General features: G+C 40.8%; 1 protein-coding gene across 4 annotated transcripts in view; it reads left to right on the top strand.

The window, feature by feature from the left end:
* The window catches only part of wdr27 (WD repeat domain 27), a 531,763-nt gene that overhangs the window by 252,211 nt on the left and 255,192 nt on the right, over window positions 1–24,360 (top strand). Inside the window, exon 23 of one of the 4 annotated variants that reach the window (XR_006312430.1) lies at window positions 22,549–22,660. The exons of the other annotated variants lie outside the window; for them this stretch is intronic. The gene's annotated coding sequence lies outside the window, so the exon portion shown is untranslated. The remainder of the gene's footprint in view (window positions 1–22,548; window positions 22,661–24,360) is intronic. 4 annotated transcript variants of the gene reach the window in all.

Here is a 24,360-nt window from a genome sequence, read left to right as displayed (position 1 = left end):
CGATTTCTGGAGCCACCTCCTTCAGTACCCTGGGATGTAGACCATCAGGCCCCGGGGACTTATCAACCTTCAGACCTAACAGTCTCTCCAACACCAATTCCTGGCAAATATAAATTCCCTTAAGTTCAGGTCCTTCAGCCACTGTTACCTCAGGGAGATTGCTTGTGTCTTCCCCAGTGAACACAGATCTGAAATACCAATTCAATTCTTCTGCCATTTCTTTGTTCCCTGTAATATATTCCCTGTTTCTGTCTTCAAGGGCCCAATTTTAGTCTTAACCATTTTTTTGGAATTAGAAAGGGTATCTAGGTATCTTTGAGTCAGCATTGGGCCAAATGGCCCCCTTCTGTACTGTATCATTTCTATGTTCAATAGTTCTCATGCAGAATTAGCAATTAGAAATTCTTCTTCAAATAGAGAGTAGAGGAGGCTGAAATGGGGGTAGTTTGCAGGTGTAATTTTCTGATGGATGAGATAGATCAAATAATTTTTCTCATCTTTATCTGTAGTTGTGAAGATATTTCAGATAGAAATTAAATACAGAATAATCATGCACTGTGCAAATGAAAGACTATGACCTGTTGGAAAATGCATGCTTAATGGGTTGGATAACCTTTTATTTTCAATTGCTTACTTATGTTTCTTATGTCTCGGCATTTTGTGGAAAATGGAAAACAGTGTTGTAATAATTTCAATTTAAACGTAATATCTGTTGATATAGAAACTGCGTGTGATAAACTACCTACTTGGTCAGGCATTTGGTATTTGTACTTTACTGGAATGTAATATTTTTAGCACTTTGATCTTTTTATTACAGGAGATCAAGGGAGAAATATAACCCCCCCAGACCGGCCTCATCTATTCTTAAAAATGACAGGATCTAGCAATATGTGAATCTTTACCTTGTTCCTATGCTGCTGCTTTTTAAGTCAAATTCCTAAATTTGTTGCAGGGTGGGATTTCATGTACTTTATTGGGATAATGATTATAATAAATAGTAAATGTCATAATTCATCGTTCCTGAGAGGAATTGAATATTTTTGAGAGTAAACCGTGCATTAAATTTGGCTTGCCTTTTTGCTTAAGGAATGATAGGACTTCAAAAACTTGAAACGTAGGCAATTAATTTCCCGATTGCACAGTAGATGAAGTTTCAAAGAACAGGCTGACACAAACCCGGTGATAAATCAATGGCAGTGGCATTTTAGGTATGCAACTGTTGGAAAAGATTACTGACAGTTGAACTGAGACATGAGGAGCCAGTATACATGGAAGACAAGTGGAGTTAAGAAATTTATCATATCTTGATTGAATTAAAGAATTGAAGAAGTTGTGTATATTTTAAAGGTTAAAATATTCACATTAGCTGGATAATGACAGTCATGTAACCTTAAAAGTGAAATAACTGTTCAGAACCAGTTATATTTCCCAAGTCTTTATTTCTTCAAAACTTTCTAAGCTTTTTATTACCTAATGTGGTTCATGTCCACAGATTAGGACATGAAGTGCACTTTGAAGCACCAGCATCCCTTAAGATAGTGTAAATCAAAGTATTGCTCACCCCAAGGGATTTCCTGTATCTGGAAAAAATACAGCATTTTGAAGGAACAGACTGATCTTATCAGCTTCTAAGAGGATGGTTTCCTCCAGTTCAAAAATTATTATTATTAGAAATAGCAACCAGAGGAAATCATTCTCTCTCTCCCTGCGACCCCCCATCCCCATTCTATAAGGGATCCCATATTAAGAAGTTCACTTTGTTCTCAAAGCTGTTGTGTATGCATTTTGTTTTCAATTTATTATTGAAAATCTTTTTGATCAGTCTGGTATTAAATGATAATCTAAAAAGAGGTGCAGTGGCATCCATTAAAATAAGATGGTCAGGCGACATTACAGAGAAAGTTGATGGACCAATAGTTGTATTTTATTTTGGAAAATACATCCATCAATGAGGATTTTAGTGTAGAAGATATTGCTCATTCAGTGTGCCTTCTGTGCTCTAGAATCAAGTCTCGAAACAATTCAATTGAATACATCAATATTTGCCTGTTATATTACACAGCCATGTTTATCTTTGTTGTCTCTAATATCATTAACCTCTCCAGTCAGCTACAGTAATATTTCTTCAGTGATAATTTTTATAAGGCAAAAGAAACCCAGAGTTCCAGAGTTTTCTGAATCTAGCATCAGAAACACAACCATGAAAACTGTTGGACTATCACAAAAAATTTATGGGCGGCATGGTGGCACAGTGGTTAGCACTGCTGCCTCATAGCGCCAGAGACCCGGGTTCAGTTCCTGCCTCAGGCGACCGACTGTGTGGAGTTTGCACATTCTCCCCGTGTCTGCGTAGGTTTCCTCCGGGTGTTCCGGTTTCCTCCCACAGTCCAAAAATGTGCAGGTTAGGTGAATTGGCCACGCTAAATTGCCTGTAGTGTTAGGTGCAGGGGTAAATTTAGGGGAATGGGTCTGGGTGGGTGCACTTCGGCGGGTCAGTGTGGACTTGTTGGGCCGAAGGGCCTGTTTCCACACTGTAAGTAATCTAATCTAGTCTAAAATCCAAATAGCTCACTAATGTACTTCAGGAAAAGGGACTAACCTGCTGTACTTAATCTGGCCCGTTGTTGACTATGTGTTTGGCCATTAGCATCGGGGAAGCATACCTGATCGTCCTGGGCCACAATAAATTTTTACTTTAAAATATGCTTACCTGTTTGGCCTTCTCAGGAGACTTGCTGTTCCTACTGTGAATGTAGCGGTCCTCCAAAGTACCTCAGATTGTTGCCAGAACTCCGCACATAACCCCAATCTTATGTGTTCCAGGAGCTGAGTTTCTACCAGATAGACCATAATCTGCCAAATTCATGCAGAAAGCATCTTGACTTATTGGATGCGATGCTCATTTCAAACTGCATGCTCACTTCAATTCTAAATGGTTAAAAACTGGTGGGGCCACCACCTCAGCAATGATATGTCTGCATTTCCTTCGAAATATTAATGTGCATCATTATCCACCAGTCCAAACGCATGCACCAGTGTCACAAATAAGACGCTCGGTGCGTGAAAGTTAAAGGGAAGTGCACAGTTAAAAAGTTTCTGGATAGATTCAAAACAAACAGCATTCAGTTCCTCATGCCTTTTCCTTTATTCAATTAGATTGTGGATGAACTCCAACCCAGCTCTGTTTTTCATGTTTTGCTCAATATTTCATGATATATTTACCCAACAAAAATCAATCCATCTTTTCTGAATGTTCAGCCTTATGGAATTGCAGATTTCTACCACCATTTGTCTGCAAAAGTACCTCCTAATTCCACCCCAAGTGGTCTAGCTCCAATTTGCAAGCTATACCTTCTGCTGTGGATTCCCATGTGAAAAAATGTTTTGCAATATGTTCCCTATCAAATCTCTTTGTCATTTTAAGCACAGTTTATTGTTTGTTAATCTTATGAACTCGTGGGATACGAACCGAGCATGTGCAACCTTTTCTGATAATTGAATTCCTTAGACCCTGTAATCATTCTGATGATGCACCATTTGATCCTCCAAGGTTAATACATGTATCTGAGGTTGCAGTTTCCTTTGCATGAACACTCTAAGTAGTTTGACCAAGTGGCTGGACAATGGAAATATAAATCCTTTACTTGACGCTCCAACTCCCTAGAGATTGAAGCCAGCATTTCATTAGCCTTTTTAATTACTTTTTTTACTTATGCACCAATTTTTAATTATTTCTTTACTAGACACCCAATCCATTTGTTTATCCACAGTCTCTCGTTATTTGAAAAATATTCTGGTTTGACTTGTTTAGATTATACATCATGTAGGCATTACTTCACATTTACTTGCTTTTAATTTGCCACAATTTCTCCCACTCGGTCTCCTCTGTTCCTTTTTAATGTCTTGCTCATATTCACATAATAGTCTGTGCAGCCTACCCCAATGTAGAACCCTTTTTTAAGACCCTCCTTTAAAACCCACCCCATTGACTAAACTTTGGCTGCATCCCTTCCTTTGGATCCTTCATTGCTGTGAATCGCCTCAGGATGTGTCATATGTGTTAAAAGTGCTATGTTAATGCAAGCTGCTGTGATAATTAAGAAAGGCCTTCATGTATGCATGAAAATCTGAAAAGACCATGCAGGAGGCTCCTGCCAAAATTGAGTCTAAAAGACTAAATGGTATACTCCTGTTCCTCAAAACAAAGCCCGAGGCTGCAAACCCAACACAAAGAGAGTGAAAATCTGTCATTTCCATTTTACAGTCCACCTCATCTCCCATAAAGTGGTGCAGACCAACATGCATGAAGCCATTCCCAATATAGAGTTATGCACTTTTTGGTAATCCTGAAAATCAAGATGCACTTTTCTATCTAATTTTATTGCTCATTAACAGACCATCCTCAAACTGGACATACCTTTGTCTGTTTCTTTCCTACTTCTAAAATTCAACTGTTGTCCATTCAATTGGTGTTTCGATTTCATTTTTATCTTACTTCTTTGAATTTTTGCAAAACTTGCAGTGTAACACATGAAACACATGATATGTGTGTATTTTCTCTGATTTGGTGAATTTAAGGAATATTGTGAATGTAGAGTTTATGGATTGAATTCCAGAACTATAGATTGAGTAGAGCTGTATTGGGTCAATTCCTGCACATCAGTCTTGACCACATTTTCTTTTTTCTCTGGACCTGAATCTCCTTTCCTAGGAAAGCAGCAGAATTTTCCTAATTTAAATAGTACTTTACTTAATGTCTGGTGCCATGGCTGTCGAGCAATTCTCAAACTTGTGACCTTGTCCACCTCAAAGGACGAGGAAGGAAGGTATATGGTGTGCTCATTTCACCAGAAGTCTTTTTAAAAACTCAATTACTTGGGTTTTCTTGGCTTGATATTTCATTGATGTCTTCTTTGTCACATAAGTGTTTCACCTTAACAGTTATTATCTTTAGTACAACCATGTATTGAATATCCTCCATTCTTTTAAATATTGAATTACACTTTTTATAGACTTTTATGGATATGCTGGCTTCAGTTCAAATTCTCTTCACCCGCCTATTCAGATCATACATAAAAAATAGGAGCAGGAGTAGGACATACGACCCCTCGAGCCTGCTCTGCCATTCAATAGATCACAGTTGATGTGATCTTGGCCACATTTCCACTTTTCTGGCTGTTCCTCATAACCCTTGACTCCCCTAGATTTCAAAAATCTGTCTATCTCAGGCTTGAACATGCATATTCAATGCACATTTTCCTTTATCCCTTTGAACTAGTTCCTTTTATTAAAACCATTGCACCTTTCTCTCAGTTGGAGGATATTTCTTCACTTAATAGAGTTTCAGCCTGAGCTGATTAAATGTATTCTCTTTGGGAAGGAGACATAAGCAACACATTCTTTCTGAGCCTGGGGTTCTAACAGCCTTGCGTTACAAATTCAAAGAATGCTAGAGATAAAGCCATTTTAATTTTGGACGAGCATGAAATTGAATAGTTGGCATTCGATGTGATATTACCCTGTTTTCAAACCATTTATAAGAGTAAGTCAGAGTTGAAGCTGAATCATTTCAGAAATATTTTGAATGTAATGGAAAACTAAATGAATAGAAATTTACAAAAATGCTTATTTGCAAAGGCCCAGAGATTTGAGTGAGCCAAATAGATTTTCAGTTATACAGTAAATCAACGGAGAAAAGAAATTCAAGATTTATTTTAAAAGAATCAATCAGTGGAATTTCACAGGCCCTGAATGATAAGGTGTGAAATTTAGGAAAATTGGGCGCGATGTTGAGTGAGGCCCTTTTTGGCATCCAGACGAAAAAGTCGCATTTTCCAACCAATTCCCTGACATCGATATGAGATTCTTGCTCGTGAGCAGAAAGAGCCCTATTTAACGGCGATTATCGCTCATTATTACTTAATCTCGCCTCTTAAAATATGAAGTTTCCCATTCGCCAACCTGCCAGATAGACACAAAAGAATTTATGACTTGAAAGTTAGTGCAGTTACCTGCAGACTCCAGACGGCTGACTGTTCTGGACCTCCACCTTGGGTGCCAGTATCTCAGGGCAAAATCCATGAGGAGTGCAATCCACCTCCACAGGTGATGGTATATCATAACTACCAGCCTGACCCCATTATGGCTGATCTCCTATCCACCTACAGTAGGTTACTAAGTCTCATTGCTGCACTTTGGAGCACACCAGCACCTCTCACTGGAATTGCTGCAGTGCCAGACACCTGATGCTTGGACTGGACCAGGCAGCATTCAAGGTTCAATAGCTTGCTTTCTTAGTATTCAATCACTTTATTTCTTCTGTGACAATTACAGAATTCCTGCCCTGCCTTGCCATGTCTTGGCTAGCCTTTTTACATTTTGGCCCCTCTGCCAGAGCTTAAAGACCCAAAATACTTCTTCTCGCCTTGCCGTTTATTGCAGACACAAAGTCTAACAACTTGTCATGCTTGCCAGCAGTAATCAGTCAAAGAAGTGGACATGATGCTGTGTGACACGGTGCTACATCAGTGTTAACCTGCTTCATATGCCAGCCGTTTATACATTAAAGTCATTACATGTGTTTCAAGCGAAAAGCAATGTCTCAAAATCTAAGGGGAGTAGTCCTCAGCCAAACTCAAGGACACATCCTTCAGGCAGGGTCTCTTGGCACAGAAAGTCAAGGGCTGCCCTTTGGTATCATTCCAGGGGCTTGGACACGGTCAGTTGGGGCAGTCAGGGTCAGGGTTCCATACTCTAATGCCCAGGATTGAGGCACAGTCAGTCCTGCGGGTGCAATGCAACCAAGTTTTTGGTTGTGTGGGAAGACAGTTGAAGAATCATACAGATATCACTTAGAGGTTTGGTCAGTCATTGTTTGAGGCTGTCTGGCCAGGTTGCTCAAAGGATGTGCTACAATCAGTCCTGGGGACTCATTAACTAAAAGTCAAAGGGGAGTTACGGTGTATCAATGCCGTGGGACGGAGGCTGGGAATCTTCATTGTGGGGAACTTCATTGTGGGGATTGAAGCCAGATGTTCAGTTGCAGAAAGGATTATAATAGTAGATCGGGGAAGTACAATAGAATAGAACAGCAATTTATTGTCACATAAAGTTTTGCAAAACAAAATACAGTGGAAAGTTTTATACAGTGGAAAGTTGATCACAGTTCAATTAATGGCTCCTGGGTTCAGGGTATGCTGGAAAACTGGGTGAAAACGACAACACAGGGCTGGGTCGAGATCACACCGTTATGCCAAGGTGGGACCTCCAAGCTGTGATTAGACCTCCATGCTGGGCTGTTGGGAGACCCAAAAGCTGCCTCAAGCAAGGACGAGAACTTCACGTCAAGTTGAGACCTCTACTCTGGAGCAAGGATGCCACTCAGGCTGAGACTGTCCCTCTTGGACAAGACCACCACACTGGGAGACTGCTCTGCCAGGTACCAGTCCTATACTACCATTCTGGGTTGTCGGAAGCCATCTCGTTACTTGGCCTGGGGCCGGGGGGGAAGGCACCTTCTTCAGAAGTTGTCAAAAGAAGGTAAAGTACCATAACAAATGGAAACATTATAAAAAAAGAAATTAAGTTAAAATAAGAGGGTGGAGAGCAATGAAGCATGGAAGTGAATGAGATAATGCAGGAGGTCCTGCTCATAGAGAGTCAGCAGGACCTTGGCTTCAACTGAGGCATATTTAGTTAGGTTTAAACAGATGAGTTATCTGGGGACTTTGGGGTATTCAAAGCCTTCCTGGGGCTGACGGGAAGGACACCAAGAAGGGAATGTTGACGTTTGAGTTTTCACCATCAATAAGAGGCTGAGCTAGTCAGTGCCATGATTTTCTCCTTGTAAGGGGTGAGGAGCTAAATGTTCGTCATGCCATCACCTGTCCTGGCTGGTTCTGCCCTGTTTATGGGCTGTTTTCTCCAAGAATGAGAGAGGTGGAGAGATTTAGTGAGATGACAGTGGATGGCAGTTCTGTGTAGGTGCAGAATAGGTGGTGAGGTATCTAAAGTGAGTGATTAGGCAGCATAGAGGCAATATAAGATTAGTTGGGTAGGGAATGGGTTGGACCAGAGGAAATGAGGAAAGATGTTTGTAATAGTGAGAGTGGTAAACCATGAGCCTTGGGGGAGATAGGTGTAGTAGTAGTGATAAGAGTGAGTCTAAAATTGCAATGTACAATCATAGAGTCATTCAGCACAGAAACAGACCTTTACCCTAGCAGAGTGGAGTGGTCATTGATATTTTTGACATTGCTTCACATCCTTCTGGACCGTGGAAATGATGCTGACCCGAGTGGCAACTTCAGACGAGATTGGTACTGTCTGTTGTCGTGGCCTCCTCTGCTGGTCCTGGAAGGACAACACCTCTCTCCCGTATACCACCTTCAGCTCTCTGTCTGCAAAGCAACAAGCCAATTTCCATTGATCTGCCAATGTCTCTAACTGTGAAGGGCAGTTCCATCTGTCAGCATATGACCAGTGGGCAATGGCCTTTTAAAGATTATGAGTGGGAGAATCAGGTTAACTTTGGACAAGATAGGCACCCCGGGTTGTTAATAAGGTGAGTTTGAGATGATTGCATAAGAAAACGGACTTGGGCCTTACGGAGGGAAACCCTCAATGAAACTGATACTCTCTAATTTCTGGTAAGGTTCAGTCCAAATTCTTTGAACATAGTGCAATTGATTCAGCCTATTAATCGTTGTTTCTTAATCTTCTCTATACAGTCCAATTCATGTCATCTGGTAACAGTGAAAAGACTCCCATTGTCTTAAATTTCTGAATTCAAACTGTTGCATCCTCTTTCTTTGAAAATCAATTCATTAAGGACTGTTCTGCCATAGTATGGCTCTTGAGGACAGGAAGCGCAAGAGAATTATAAAATTGGACTTATGAATAGTTAACTAGGAGAAAGTGAGGACTGCAGATGCTGGAGATTAGAGTCGAGAGTGTGGTGCTGGAAAAGTGCAGCAGGTCAGGCAGCATCCGAGGAGCAGGAGAATCGACGGTTCGGGCAAAAGCCCTTCATCAGGATTGAAACATTGATTCTCCTGCTGCATGGATGCTCCCTGACCTGCTGTGTTTTTCAAGCACCACACTCTCGACTTTTGAAAAATTAACTTAAGTCAGGTTATTGGAGTCAGCTACGAGGTTAAAACACTCATTTCTAGGAATTCAATGGGAGTAGATGGCACTCAAGGACAGAGCACATCAAACAAGTTTGTAATATTATAGAAATCAACTCATTAACTTCAGTGAGATTATTGGGGCAACTGTGTAGTTTACTCTGTTTAATCACACAGCTAAGAAGCTGATGAGAGGAAGTGGGGGGAATTGGTAGTCAGGACATTGTTGCTGTGAAATCCTGTTCACTGTCAGTTTTGATTTACTGGCACCACACATTCCTGGTGCATGCTGAATAAAACAAATATTACTGTATAGAAGTATTCTCTTAGACAAGAGTCAGCGCATAAAGACGATTTTGATTTGTATAGCTTGATAACACCATGTCCAATAAGAGAATACTTAATCACTGTCCCTTCCCTTTCATTACCATCACTGAATTCCCCACTGTTAACATCCTGAGAATTAACGTAGACTAGAAGCTCAATTGGATTTGACATATAAATATAATGGCTACAAGAGTGGGTCAGAGGCTAAGAATACTGCGACAAGTAGCTCATGTCATGCCTCCCCAAAGCCTGTCCACCATCTACAAGGATTAAGGCAGGAGTGTGATGGAATACACTCCACTTGCCTGGATGATAGCAACTCCAACAACCTTCAAGAAGCTTGACAGCATCCAGGACAAAGCAGCCTGCTTGATTGTCATCACATCCACAAACATCCTCTTCCTCCACCACTGATGCTTAGTAGCAGCAGTTTGTACTATCTACAAGACACATTGCAGAAATTCAGCTCTTTTCAAGCCAACACCCATTTCCATCCCAAAGGACAAGGGCAGCAGAAACCTGGGAGCACCACCACTTGCAAGCTCCCCTCCAAGCCACTCACCATTCTAAGTTTGAAATATATCAACATTCCTTCTTTGTCACTGGGTCAAAATCATGGAATTCTTTCCCTAAGGATGTTGTGGATCTACCTACAGCACATGGACTGGAGCGGTTCATGAAGGCAGCTCACCACTATCTTTTCAAGGGCAAATAGGGCCGGGCAATAAATGCTGCCCACCATGTGATGCCCAACTCCCAGAAGTGAATAAAAAGAAGGTAGGGATACTACCATTGCACTACAAGAACCCAGGTAGCCTTTTTGATATGTTCCTTGGGCTTGTCTGTTGGAGATCAGTTCTCCTTTGGGATAAGTAAGGTGCTGTTTAGATAATTAAACATGGACAAAAACATACCCAAAAAGTGTGTAGACACGCTAGAACTGGCAGGCTCATTATAGCAACTGAAAGAGTTCTCAGAGGGTTTGTCAACAGGAACTGTCAAGGCATTTAACATCCTGCTCTTCATATTTTGCAAGGGTAAGAAGATGTACTTGTTATTTCACTCTCTGTTGACATAAGCCTGAGGGCTGTCATTGCGGGATAAGTGATGACTTCACATGCCATCATCATAATGGGCTGCCTATCAGTTCACAGCCTAACTGACAGCCTCAAGTGCTTATTGTCTTTGAAGTGAAAAAATAACTATAAAAGCTTCCATTTGTAATGTAGTAAAGGAATTTGAATACAGTTACGCATAGCTTTTATCCCTGAGAGTGTTTACTTAAAACAGTGAATTAGTTAAGAACTTTATTCAATCTTAGCAAGTGTCCTGCAGTCTGCTCATAATGGATACAGGGTGAGTTGGCATAAAATGTGTCAGGGCGTAGTTTGGCATGAGTTGACTCTACCTTAGCTTTGAGGCTATAAAGGGTCTAATGGAGGGACGTAGCAGAGCACAGGTTGGCATGAATGGGACACGGAGAGTAGTTGCTGAATGAGTACTGGAGAGTTATTTCTTTGCTTTTTAATCTTGGTGGTTTGACAAATTGCCAGAGTACCAAGGTTGGCCTTTCATTGAATATACTCCATACTCTGCAACCTCTTTCCCAAGTTTGTGGCTATGACTCCCATTCTAACCTATAACCTTGGAACAAAAAAAGTCTGGCAGACATTGTCTGGGTCAGTTTTGTGTAGCCCCAAGAGTCAGTGAGTGAGTGCGTGTGTGTCTGTCTGGAAACTCGGAATATGCTTGCAGACTGAATGGAGAATGGACATCTTTTGCAAAGCATCACACATTCTGCATAGAGAAGACCACATTGTGAGCAGCAAATACTATATATTAAATTGAGCAAAGTTTACAAAAGTTGCTCCTTTGCCTATAAACAGTTTTTGGACTCTTGAATAGAGATGAGAGAGGAGTTAAAAGGGCAGGTGTTACACCTAATTAAAGCAAAATACTGCAGATGCAGGAAAATCTGAAATATAACAGAATGTGTCGGAGAAACTCAAGTCTGGCTGCATCTGTGGAAAGAGAAACAGAGTTAACATTTTGAGTCCAATATTACTGGTTATTTCAGGTGTTACATCGCTGAAATTTGTATTGAAAGGTGCAATGGGAAGGCTATAGGGTGTTGGAGGCGATTGAACAGTGTCACGGAGTGGACAGGCCCTTTGGATTGCTGAAAGGCAAGGGGACAGCAAGATGTATCTGGTTGTGGCATTACACTCAAGGTGGCAGAAAAGGTAGAATATGGTCTGTTACATACAGTGATTACATACAGTGATTACTGGGATAGAAGGTAGAACAAAGGGGAGCCCTATGCAACTTTCAACAATGCTAGATATCTTCTGTTTTTGAAAACTTAGGGTGTCATCTTGCCATCATGATTGACAGGGTACTAGGTCATGACTGGTACATTTCCTGCACTTCTATTCACACCCCTTGTCCTCCGTCCCAAAATCAAAGTATCTGTTGAGGGACGAGCAGGTATAGGTGTTTGAAAATCTTATGTTGGAATTCAAATCTTCAAGGAAAAAATCTGGAAGTATATTTTGGAGATGGAGAAATTAAAAATGGAGCATTCTGGAATTTAAAAATCACCAGTGACAGAAATCACCTCGCTTTATTCAAATTACAATATTTTATTAAATTAAGAATCTGATTCACTATATGAGATGTTTTTGCAATGTTCTTTTGAGATGCATTAAATTCTTATTTCATTGAGCTATCAGGACTATAACCTTAATCTAAAGCTTAACTTTTCAAGATTGTATTTGGTGAGAGAATATCAAGGACTTTTCAGTGTGACTTGATGTCTTCAACTTAAATTCCAATGAGTTGAGCATTTAAATTTAGTATAATTCCTTAAGTTTGTGTCAGTTTATATTCCTCAGAATTTCTTTGCAGTTCATTTTTCTTTAAGTTTAATAACTTTGCTTTATGTGGGTGGTATTGGTTCCTGGTCTTTGCTGTAAATTGGATGAAGTGACCAATTCATTTTGATTTCTCACTGACCTCCTACAGGGCACTATTTCCTGGCTCACCAGAACCTGGACAGGGCAGAGCAGAGTTATACATTTTTATAAGGAATATAAGGAAATTTTTGACAACATTCTGTTAGATTGTACACTTTTCAACATCAAATGCAGTCATAATCTTTTACAGCAATCAGTTAAATATTGCATTTGTATTGCAGATGACAAAAGAAAATCTTCCTGGAATCAAGAATGGATATGTTCATGCACCAGAGGTAGCTGGTTGCAAACAATTGCAGCAGAATTGTACAATTTTTTTCCCTCCCTTGAGCCTAGAACTAATCTTAGAACGGCAGACAAAATTGCTGCCAATTTTGTGGAAAGTCATAATATTCTCCTTTAGCTTGGCACAAACATAATAATGTAAATTTGAAGATGAATTATTTTGAGTTTGTATGAGTTCCTGCAGACATACAGGCTTCATTTTTTAACCCAGTGAGATGGGTCGTTTGCTAATGGTGGAATCAACAACAAAGATACTTTCATCTATTGCTTTTCACAACTTCAAGCACTTAAAATGTGCTTTATAATCAATTAAACTTAAATGCATTTTTTTTATGGGATGTGGGCATCACTGGCATTTGGAGCCTTTTCATAAATGCTTTTAAATTTGCTAGGCCATTTCAGAGGGCAGTTTCTAGGACAGACCAGCTAAGGATGGCAATTTATTTCCATAAAGGGCTAAAGTAAATGAAATGGAATTTTATGATGATGAATAACAGTTTAATGGTCATCGTTCTTAAGGCTAGCTTTTAGTTTGAGATTTTTTAAAAATTGAATTTCACCATCTGCAGTGATAGACTTTGACCTCGTCAGAGTATTAGCCTGAGCTTCTGGTGTTCTGGTGTCCTCACCCTGAACAACTTCTCTTTCCAATCCTCCCACTTCCTCCAAATGAAAGGAGTAGCCATGGGCACCCGCATGGGCCCCAACTATGCCTGCCTCTTCATAGGATATGTAGAACAGTCCATCTTCCGCAACTACACTGGCCCCACCCCCCACCTTTTCCTCCGCTACATCGATGACTGTATCGGCGCCGCCTCGTGCTCCCACGAGGAGGTTGAACAGTTCATCCACTTCACCAACACCTTCCACCCCGACCTCAAATTCACCTGGACAGTCCCAGATTCCTCCCTCCCCTTCCTCGACCTATCTATTTCTACCTCAGGCGACCGAATCAACACGGACATCTACTACAAACCGACCGACTCCCACAGCTAACTGGACTACACCTCCTCCCATCCTGCCCCCTGTAAAAACACCATCCCATTCTCCCAATTCCTTCGTCTCCGCCACATCTGCTCCCAGGAGGACCAGTTCAAAATACGTACAACACAGATGGCCTCCTTCTCCAAGGACCGCAACTCCCCCCCCGACGTGGTCGACGGTGCCCTCAACCGCATCTCCTCCACTTCCCGCTCCTCCGCCCTTGAGCCCCGCCCCTCCAACCGCCACCAGGACAGAACCCCACTGGTCCTCACCTACCACCCCACCAATCTCCATGTACAGCGCATCATCCGCCGTCACTTCCGCCACCTCCAAACAGACCCCAGCACCAAGGATATATTTCCCTCCCCTCCCCTATCAGCTGTCCGTAGAGACCACTCCCTCCGCGACTCCCTTGTCAGATCCACACCCCCCACCGACCCAACCACCACTCCCGGCACCTTCCCTTGCAACCGCAGGAGGTGCAACACTTGCGCCCACACCTCCCCCCTCACTTCTCTCCAAGGCCCCAAGGGAAACTTCCATATCCGCCACAGATTCACCTGCACCTCCACCCACATCATCTACTGCATCCGCTGCAGCCGGTGTGGCCTCCTCTATATTGGGGAGACAGGCCGCCTACTTGCGGAGCGATTCAGAGAGCACCTCTGGGCCACCCGGACGAACCAACCCAACCAACCTGTGGCACAGCATTTCAACTCCCCCTCCCACTCCACCGAGGATATGCAGGTCATTGGACTCATCCACCCCCCACCCCAGTCTGACCTATCACCCTCACCTTGACCTCTTTCCACCTATCACATTTCCGACGCCCCTCCCCCAAGTCCCTCCTCCCTACCTTTTATCTTAGCCTGCTGGACACACTTTCCTCATTCCTGAAGAAGGGCTTATGCCCGAAACGTCGATTCTCCTGTTCCCTGGATGCTGCCTGACCTGCTGCGCTTTTCCAGCAACACATTTTCAGCTTCTGGTGTTCTGGCCCAGTGACATTACTGTTTTCCCAACAACTCTCCTAAGACCGGTGTAAATCATCTTCAAATGTTAGCCTGTTGGAATGGTAGAAAAATGGCAGCCAATGTGTGCACAGTACAACAACACAGACAGGAAGAAAATAGAACTTGCTGGAAAAGCTCAGCAGGTCTGGCAGCATCAGTGAAGGGAAATCAGAGTTAACATTTCGGGTCAAGTGATCCTTCCTCAGAACTCAAAATTTCTATTTTTGTCTCTGATTTACAGCATCCACTGTTCTTTCAGTTTTTACAACAATATGATTTTCAGTGTCAGTTGTTGAGGATTAAGAATATTGAGCAGACATTGTGTGTAACTTCTGTGGTCTTCTCCTCACAAAGTTATTGGATGCTTTACATCCCTCAGAGGGAGCATGTGAAATCATACATTTACTTGATGTTATACTGGATTGTTAGTTTTGTTGTTGTAAATCATTTTCGTGACCTACAGCTAAAATACTTGAGTCCTAGATATTTTGTTTGAATTACATTGCTAAATGGAAATGATACCATTTATTAGGGAATTCCAGAATTGTTCTGCTAAAGGTGATTCTTAAATTTATGGATGAATTTTGCACAAGCGACAGCAGGAAAATACACAGTTTTATCAGGGACAGGTTAGGATTTAGGCATAGAACGATCATTGTAAACTATCACATGATGCAGAATTTTACAGAGATATGACCATTTAAACCAGGAGCAGGAGTAGAATATTCAGCCCCTCACTCCTTCACTGCCATATAATAAGATCACAGTTGATCTGATTATCCACATTCAAATTCACATTCCTGTCTACCCTAATAACATTTCACCTTCTTACTCACCAAGAATCTATCTACCTCTGCTTAAAAATATTCAAGGACTCTGCTTTCATCAGATGCAAAATTAACAGCACTTACTGTTCTGGGGGAATAAATTTGGCGGCAAGTGCCACTATTCTGCTCATTTAAATATGGAAATCCAGAAGTTACAGTCAGAGATATCCAGCTCCTTTATAAGGTGCACTGTTTCTTGCTGATGGACTCAGCATGGAAGTCAATGTTTTGGCATGAACGTCAGGTACTTGTTTACTAGTTTTCCACTAATGATGCTGGGAAGAGTTTCGGCCTCTACATGCAGGAGTATTTGAATTTTCAACAGTGTGATGGGTATAATTACTTGTATATATAAAACCTCTCTGACCCTGAAAATTTCATGTTAAAAGTGTGAAGTCTTATTTCTGTAGAGATTAAGAAAGGTTGGAGGATTTTTCTCTCATTCTAACTAGTCTTTCTGATCTTTATTTAACTTCCTATACTTGATTTGACTATAATGTATATTTAGCGCTTTATCATTCTTGGTTTTGACTCTGCATGTCTCAATGAAGTTATTTCAGACTGAATGTAAGAAGAGACTGATCTTTATTTGTTGTGTTCACATTAGCCCTGATGAGGAAAACGTGCTGGATCAGAGCTACTCTCTGCTCAAAAGCCCACACAGTGCTTATAGTCATCAGGGAAGTCAATGTCAAATACCATTCCTTTGCCATTGACTGATAAATCCAGGATATTGTCTTTAATGCAATTTGCCAAATGGCATTTTTTGATGCTGTATGATTCTATGATTTAGTGATGCAAAATTAAAAGATGAAATTAAAAACAGCTATATATACAAAACTATCTTTTTATTGGATTGTCAGTGTGATTGCAGTTGAAGTTGGGAGTGAACCCAAGTTCCATAAATGAGATTTAACCAGTGAAGAAACTGCCAGTTGCCTTGTTTTTAATACTACTGTAGGCATTCATTTCTGAAAATTACAGTGGCAAAATGCAATGACATATAGTTATAGATAATATTCAGTAAGACGTAGGCTACAATTGAATATACTGATTTAAAATATCACGTAACCAATACAAAATTATAGTATTATCTACTCTATACAGTCTGTTATGTTTCATCAAGAACATATTTTGTCTCAAGAATTGAGACAATTGAGCAGAAATTTCAATTATCTAAGGATAGTTTTAACAAGAAGTAGGTTTATTACATTATTCATAAGAAGTATAACATAGTTATTTTACAGGTTTGGATAGTATGACAATAAAGCACGCATTTAGCTTATACTATATCTTGTTACAGTTGCATAGTAGTTTGTCAGACTACACCAGGAGTATTGTCTATAGTGTCATAGGTTTTTAACAGCATAGCAAAAGGCCCTTCGGCCCATTTTGTCTACATCAATCATCAAGCATCTATTTATTCTAATCCCATTTTCCAACATTTGGCTCATAGCCTTGTAAGCTATGGTGTTTCAAGTGCTCATCTAAATGCTTTGTAAATGTCTTGAGGGTTCCTGTCTCAACCACCATTTTAGGCAGTGAATTCCAGATAACCATCTGCCTCTTTTTCTCATATCCCCTCTAAACCTCCTGCTCCTAACATTGAAACTGTGCCACCTAGTTATTGGCCCTGTACTATCCCACCTACGCTATCTGTGCCCCTCATAACTTTGTACACCTCCATCAGGGTCCACTCAGTCTTTTCTGCTCTAAAGAAAACAATCCCAGTCTCTCTAGTCTCTGTTCCAAGCGGAATTGCTCCAGCACAGGCAACATCCTAGTGAATCTTCTAAGCATCTCCTCCATTGGAATCACATCGTTCCTGTTGTATTGTGACCAGAACTGCACACAGTACTCCAGCTATGGCCTAACTAATGTTGTTTAAGCTCCATCATGACCTTGTATGCCTGATAACCACCTTATTTTTCGTTTTTTTTATTTTTTATTTTTTCTGTTCTGCCGTCTTTAAGTGCACTGAGGTTCCTCTGATCCTCAGGTCCTACAGTTAAATGTGTACTCCCGGGTCCTCCCAAATTACATCACCTTTCATTTTTCAGGATTAAATTCTATTTGTCACTGTTCAGCCCATCTGATCAGCTAGCCTATGTGAATGAATGAATGAATGAATGAGCTTTATTATCCCTATACTCAAAAGAGTACAGTTTAAGTTCATATGTCCCAACTTACAGTGCCACCTTAGGTACAAAGGTACCTCGGCACAGCTTCTTTAGTTAATATAGAAATAAAATGGCCAGTATTGCAGAAATAAATATGTGGAACTGCCCTTTTCCAATCCATACAACGGTGGCACCTAGCCTCCAGTCCGCACTGGACCCTGGCTCCAGACCATGCCGGGCTTCACCTTGAAGATCATGAGGCTGGGAGGTTGCTTAAGACTGCCTCGCTGGGCCAAGAGGACGCCACCCCTTGAGGCCACTGCACCAGCTGGGGAGGCCACTATGTCATGCTGGGAGGCCACCATGCTATGCTGGGAGGGTGCCACAGGAGGCTGCTATGTCAGGCCAGGACGTTGCTATGCCAGGTCAGGAGGCTCAGAAGAGGATGCAACCTCTCAACATCTACATATCAAGCCCCCTAAGAATCTTACATATGTTTCAATAAAGTCTCCTCTTATTCTTCTACACTCTAATGAGTACAAGCATAATTTGCTGAACCTCTCATCCTTCCATGCTCAGCATGAACCTAGTGATCCTTTTCTGTGCTGCCTCCAATGCCGGTATGTGTTTCTTTAGATACAGGGACTGAAAAGTGTTACTGCATCAGGTGGAAGACTCAGAGGTAAACTCACAACAGATTTCAGTCATTTTACCTAAAGAAGGGTATACTTTCTGTAAAGAAGCACATAAAGATTTCATCAAACTGATTCTGGGATAGTGAGATTTGCCTATGAGGAGAGATTGAAAAGAATGGGCCTCTATTTTATAGAGTTTAGAAGGAGGAAAGGTGATCGCATAGAAACTTGAAAAATTCTTACAAGACCTGATGGGATAGATGCAGGAAGGATGTTTCTCTGGCAGGTGGACTCTAGAATCAGGGGACACGGTCTCAGAAAGAGATAAGCCATTTAGGACTAGGATGAGGAAGAGTTTCTTCACTTAGGCAATGTTGAATTTTTTGAACTCTCCACCCAGATTTCTGTGGACAGTCAGTTATTAAGTATATTCAAGGTGATAGTTAATAAGTTTCAAGATGTTAAAGACATCATGGAATAAGGGGTAGTGTAAGAAAATGCTATTGGGGTAGAAGATCAGACATGATATAGTTGAATGGCAGGGAAGACTTGATGAGCTGAATGGTCTATTCTTGCTCCTGTTTCCTATATGGGTATATAGTTACTCATTCTGCAACTAGATGGTTTTCTGGAAGGAATGACTGTTGTCCTTTCCAATTTGTCCCAAAATCTGACAAATTATGGGTAAAACATCCATGTGGGTTGGAATATTGATCTGGGACGTCTCTTTTAGGAAGAACTGATGCACATATTTCTGGTACTGAGACAAAGTCAGATAACACTGCAACGTGTTGGATTCTTCTCAATATTAATACTGAAATTAGTGTTAGAATCTAATATCAACCCTTTGCCTGATGCAAATTGATTAGAAGTACCCTGAAAATGGCACAGAAGGACAATGTTCTATTGTTGCATCTCTGGGACTGTCTTCATTCTTCTGTGGTTCTTTGTGCTACACTCCTAATAACCAGTTCGTGAGGAGAGAAGCCAGTATTTAGTAGGAAAGGATTTATTCAGAGATAAATTTCATAGATATACATCTCATGACTTTGCTGTCCTCCTGTGTCAGTAAGTGCTTCCTCATAGTTATTTATCAACCTGTTCAGACATGATACACCTCTGGTGCAGAACGATGTGAAAATAGATTGGTAGGGACACACTACATGACTTTTTTCCATTCCACGAGCCACCATGATGGGATTTGAGCCCATGAATTTTTGGCCTAGGCCTCTGGATCAGTGAAATCAGTCTTTGAGCCAGTTCTGTATCCAAATGGCTAGTTCTCCCTGTATTCCATGAGATCTAACTTTGCTAACCAGTTTCCCACGAGGAACCTTGTCGAATACCTTACTGAAGTCCATATAGATCACATCTACTGCTCTGCCCTCATCAATCCTCTTTGTTACTTCTTCAAAAAACTCAATCAAGTTTGTGAGACATGATTTCCCACGTACAAAGCCAAGCTGACTATCCCTAATCAGTCCTTGCCTTTCCAAATACATGTACATTCTGTCCCTCAGGATTCTCTCCAACAGCTTGCCCATCACCGACATCAGGCTCACTGGTCTACAGTTCCCTGGCTTGTTCTTACCATCTTTCTTAAACAGTAGCACCACGTTAGCCAACCTTCAGTCTTCTGGCACCTCACCTGTGACTATCGATGATACAAATATATCAGAGGTCCAGCAATCCTTTCCCTAGCTTCCCACAGAGTTCTCGGATACACCTGATCAGGTCTTGGGGATTTATCCATATTTATGCGTTTCAAGATATCAAGCACTTCCTCGTCTGTAATGTGGACATTTTCCAAGATGCCACCATTTATTTCCCTACATTCTATATATTCCATGTCCTTTTTCACATTAAATACTGATGCAAAATGATCGTTTAGTATCTCCCCCATCTCCTGCGGCTCCACGCAAAGGCTGCCTTGCTGATCTTTGAGGGGCCCTATTCTTTCCCTAATTACCCTTTTATCCTTAATGTATTTGTTAAAAATCCTTTGGATTCTCCTTAACTCTATTTGCCAAAGCTATCTCATGTCCCCTTTTTGCCCTCCTGATTTCTCTCTTAGGTGTACTCCTACTACCTTTACACACTTCTAAAGATTCACTCGATTTATCCTCTCTATACCTGACATATACTTCCTTCTTTTTCTTAACCAAACCCTCAATTTCTTTAGTCATCCAGCATTCCCTATGCCTATCAGCCTTTCTTTTCACCCTAACAGGAATATCCTGTCTCTGGACTCTCGTTATCTCATTTCTGAAGGCTTCCCATTTTCCAGCCATCCCTTTACCTGTGAATATCTGCCCCCAATCAGCTTTTGAAAGTTCTTGCCTAATACCATCAAAATTGGCCTTTCTCCAATTTAGAACTTCAACTTTTAGATCTGGTCTATCCTTTTCCATCATTATTTTAAAACGAATAGAATTATGGTCACTGGCCCCAGAGTGCTTACCCTCTGACACCTCAGTCACCTGCCCTGCCTTATATCCCAAGAGTAGGTCAAGTTTTGCACCTTCTCTAGTAGGTACGTCCACATACTGAATCAGAAAATTTTCTTGTACACACTTATTCCTCTCCATCTAAACCCTTAACACTATGGCAGTCCCAGTCTATGTTTGCAAAGTTAAAATCCCCTACCATAACTACCCTATTATTCTTACAGATAACTAAAATCTCCTTACAAAATTGTTTGTCAATTTCCAGGTGACTATTAAGGGGTCTATAATACAATCCCAATACGGTGATCATCCCTTTCTTATTTCTCAGCTCCACCCAAATAACTTCCCTGGATGTATAGTGTTACACACAGAATCATAGTGAATGTTCTTCCTTTTAAGCGGATTTTAGGTCCCTACTTAGTGAAACAATTGCTATTCAGCACTTAGACCTGGATATTTCTTGTGCAGTAAATGTATCAGGATAAAATATAATGTATTATAAAATTGTCAGACAGTTTAAAATGTTGAATATATTCTGACTTTAAATTTTATTGCTGGATGCCAGATTTTTAATACTTTGTCAAATGTTATTTACAGGCCTCCGTCTGCTGATGTTCTCGCCCTTTATTTCTCTATTCCAGGTTGTTTATGTGTGCTCATTATACATTTGTTGTAGTCAAATGATAGCTGAGAATGTTTACAAAAATATAACTTAATAGTAACTCAGGCATGAATTTACCTAATAAATTTGACCAAGTGGTTTAAGATTTGCCATGGTGAAGGATTCTTTCCACAAAGAGACTTGCTTGCCTTTCAGATTTTTACACCAGGGATTTTGCTGCTATTTTCAAATACCCTTTTTACAAACTTAATAGAAATATATTTTCTCAGAATGCTCTTAAATGCTCTTATTTTATCTTTTACTTTATTTCAAAGATGTTAAAGTTTTTCTAACTGAAGCTTTCCTGTCATAAATTGACCATGTACTACTGTACTCTTTTGAACCCTAGATAATCAGGAAAAATACTTGGAGGTTGAAAAATGCATCATCCATTGATTCTATTGCGTGTTTATTTCTCAAACACTGCAACAAAATACCAAAGAATTAACTTCTTCCCACAGACAATTTCTATTGTCCTAAATTTGAATGTGATTGGTGAACAAATTAAATCAGATTTTAAAAAAGATGTTTTCTTCCCCAATCTTTGATTGTTCCCTTTCTAAAAGTGTCCACATCTTCACTGGGAAATGCTTCTACAGGTAGGAGTCACCCAACTTTGCCTCATTCAAGTGAGCATCATAAATTTGAGTGTTGACAGTGAGTTTTAGAGAACTATCTGGTGGACAAGGACATGCTATAATAGTTCCACCCTGTCAGTATTAAGCTCCCACACATCTGGGAAAAAATAATTGCTCAGTGATGGGGAACCTGGGCAATTTTTTCGACCCTACCCTAGAGGCACTATAGCTCACAATTTCTGCACGAAAATCAAATCTGACACTCAGTGCTAAGGAGTGCTGTATTGTTCGAGGAGCCATCTTGCAGATGAGCCGTTAAACTATAGCCCACTTGGATGGATTTAAAAGAACCCATGGTTCTATTTCAAAGACAAGCAGGAAAGCTCCCCCTGTGTCTTGGCCAATATGTCTCCCTCAATCAATATTACAAAATTGATTTAACGTTTTGGTTCTTCAGAACTAAAGAAGGGTCGCTAGACCTGAAATGTTAAGTACGATTTCTCTCCACAGATGCTGCCAGACCTGTTGAGCTTTTCCAGCAATTTCAGTTTTTATTTCTGATTTCCAGCATCTGCAGTTCTTCTGGTTTTCACCAAATTGATTACCTGGTTGTGGTCACATTGCTGCTTGCAGGAACTTGATGCCAGCAAATTGGCTGCCAAGTTTCCTACATTACAACAGTGAGTAACTTAAAATGTACTTCTTGGCTGTAAAGTATTTGGTTGTTATGAAAAGCACAGTATAAGTGCAAGTCATTCTTTTTTCCTATTGTCAAATACAGCTTTCTCACTGCTGCTCTAGTTGGGTTTAGCGAACAGCACAGATTAAAGATTCAACTTGGCACCGTATAGAGTGCCTATGGTTCAGACTGATTTTGAGACATTAATTCATCAAGCCACTTTCTTTGAACTGTTTTTAAGTGATTAATGTAACAGGAATAAACAAATTTATTATTGTACTTATTTATTAATGGATATAATGAATTGCAAGTAAAACTTACAGAAGTATTTCCATCGTATATGAACAGACTACATCTGGAGGCAACTGCAAAGGACACTGATATCTTACATAATTGATCCTGGCAGTTACTGACAGCAAGTAGAAAGAAGCAGGAAGTTTGTGCCAGGAACAAACTCAGAGCTCCCATGATCTACTGCAGTCTCCAAAGCTTAGGTGCATTAAATTTCATAATTGTCTCTGAGATAGTTCTACAGATAGGAACTGAGTGTTATTATATTTCACAAAGACATTTTTTGTATGGAAGCAGACTGCTGGTGTGCCGAGCATAAACGTGGTTCCTGGTTTAAGTATCAGCAAGTCCTGTGATGCTGCTGCTATGAATGCCTGACAACCTGGCCATGTTGCTGCATTGCAAAAGAGGATACCTTCTGTTTTAAAGTGAAGTCATTTTCATTCAGTCCTACTGTTGTCATGGTTTAGGATTTCTGTGAATCTTAAAATCAGGCATAAGTTTATTTTCCAGTTTTGTCAAGCATATAATTGTCAAGTTATAAGGTTACATCACTGGACCTATAGAAGCTTTATAAAGTGCTAACATCAGTGTTGAAGAGAAGCTGCAAGCCTTGATGTTTCACAGTATATGTTCTACTATTCTAACAATCATTATCAGAAATATTCTTGCATGAAGGATACTTAATGTGATGTGATTTTCTCTACGTTAACCCATGTAACATATTTTACAGAGGTGGTTCTTATTGAGACAGATATCTGGAAGTTTATTTACTTATTTTGGACTCACAGATTTATCATTTTAATTTAACAGGCGATAATTGACCAGAAGCCAAAACAATGGTTATTGTGGAAATTAAAAGCTCATGGTGCTGAGCTAACATATTGGCATGACAGAAAATTGGCTGGCTACCAGAATACAGAGTAGAATTAAGAGGGGATTGTTCAGGCTGGCAAGATATCATGAACAGTGTGCCACATGGATAGCTGCTGGGGCTGAAACTCTTTATTATTTATATCAATGATTTGGATGAAGGGACTGAAGATAAGTCACTATCCCCACCCCCCAGAACCCCGAGGGGAACACTACCCCTGCTCATGCCTCCATCCCCATTCCCCCCCACCATCACACCCAATCCAGGTACTGGCTCCGACCCCACTCCCAGCTCCACACCCACACCAGATCCCAGCCCTGCCGAGTTTTCACCATCCCTCCAGACCTCCCACTCACTGAGGATGAACGATCAGTCCTCAGCAAAGGACTCACCTTCATCCCCCTCCGTCCACGCCTCCGAGCTTACTTTCACAATCAGGACTCCCGCCCACCTTCCAAGGACCCCTTCGCCCACCTCCAACACACTGCATCCACCTGGACACCCCGCACTGGCCTATTACCTGCCCTCGACCTCTT

This window comes from Chiloscyllium plagiosum, chromosome 9 (assembly GCF_004010195.1).
Source record: "Chiloscyllium plagiosum isolate BGI_BamShark_2017 chromosome 9, ASM401019v2, whole genome shotgun sequence".
NCBI classification, from domain to species: Eukaryota; Metazoa; Chordata; class Chondrichthyes; order Orectolobiformes; family Hemiscylliidae; genus Chiloscyllium; species Chiloscyllium plagiosum.
Note: the sequence above shows the minus strand (reverse complement) of the source record. Positions and strands in the feature narration are given on the sequence as shown.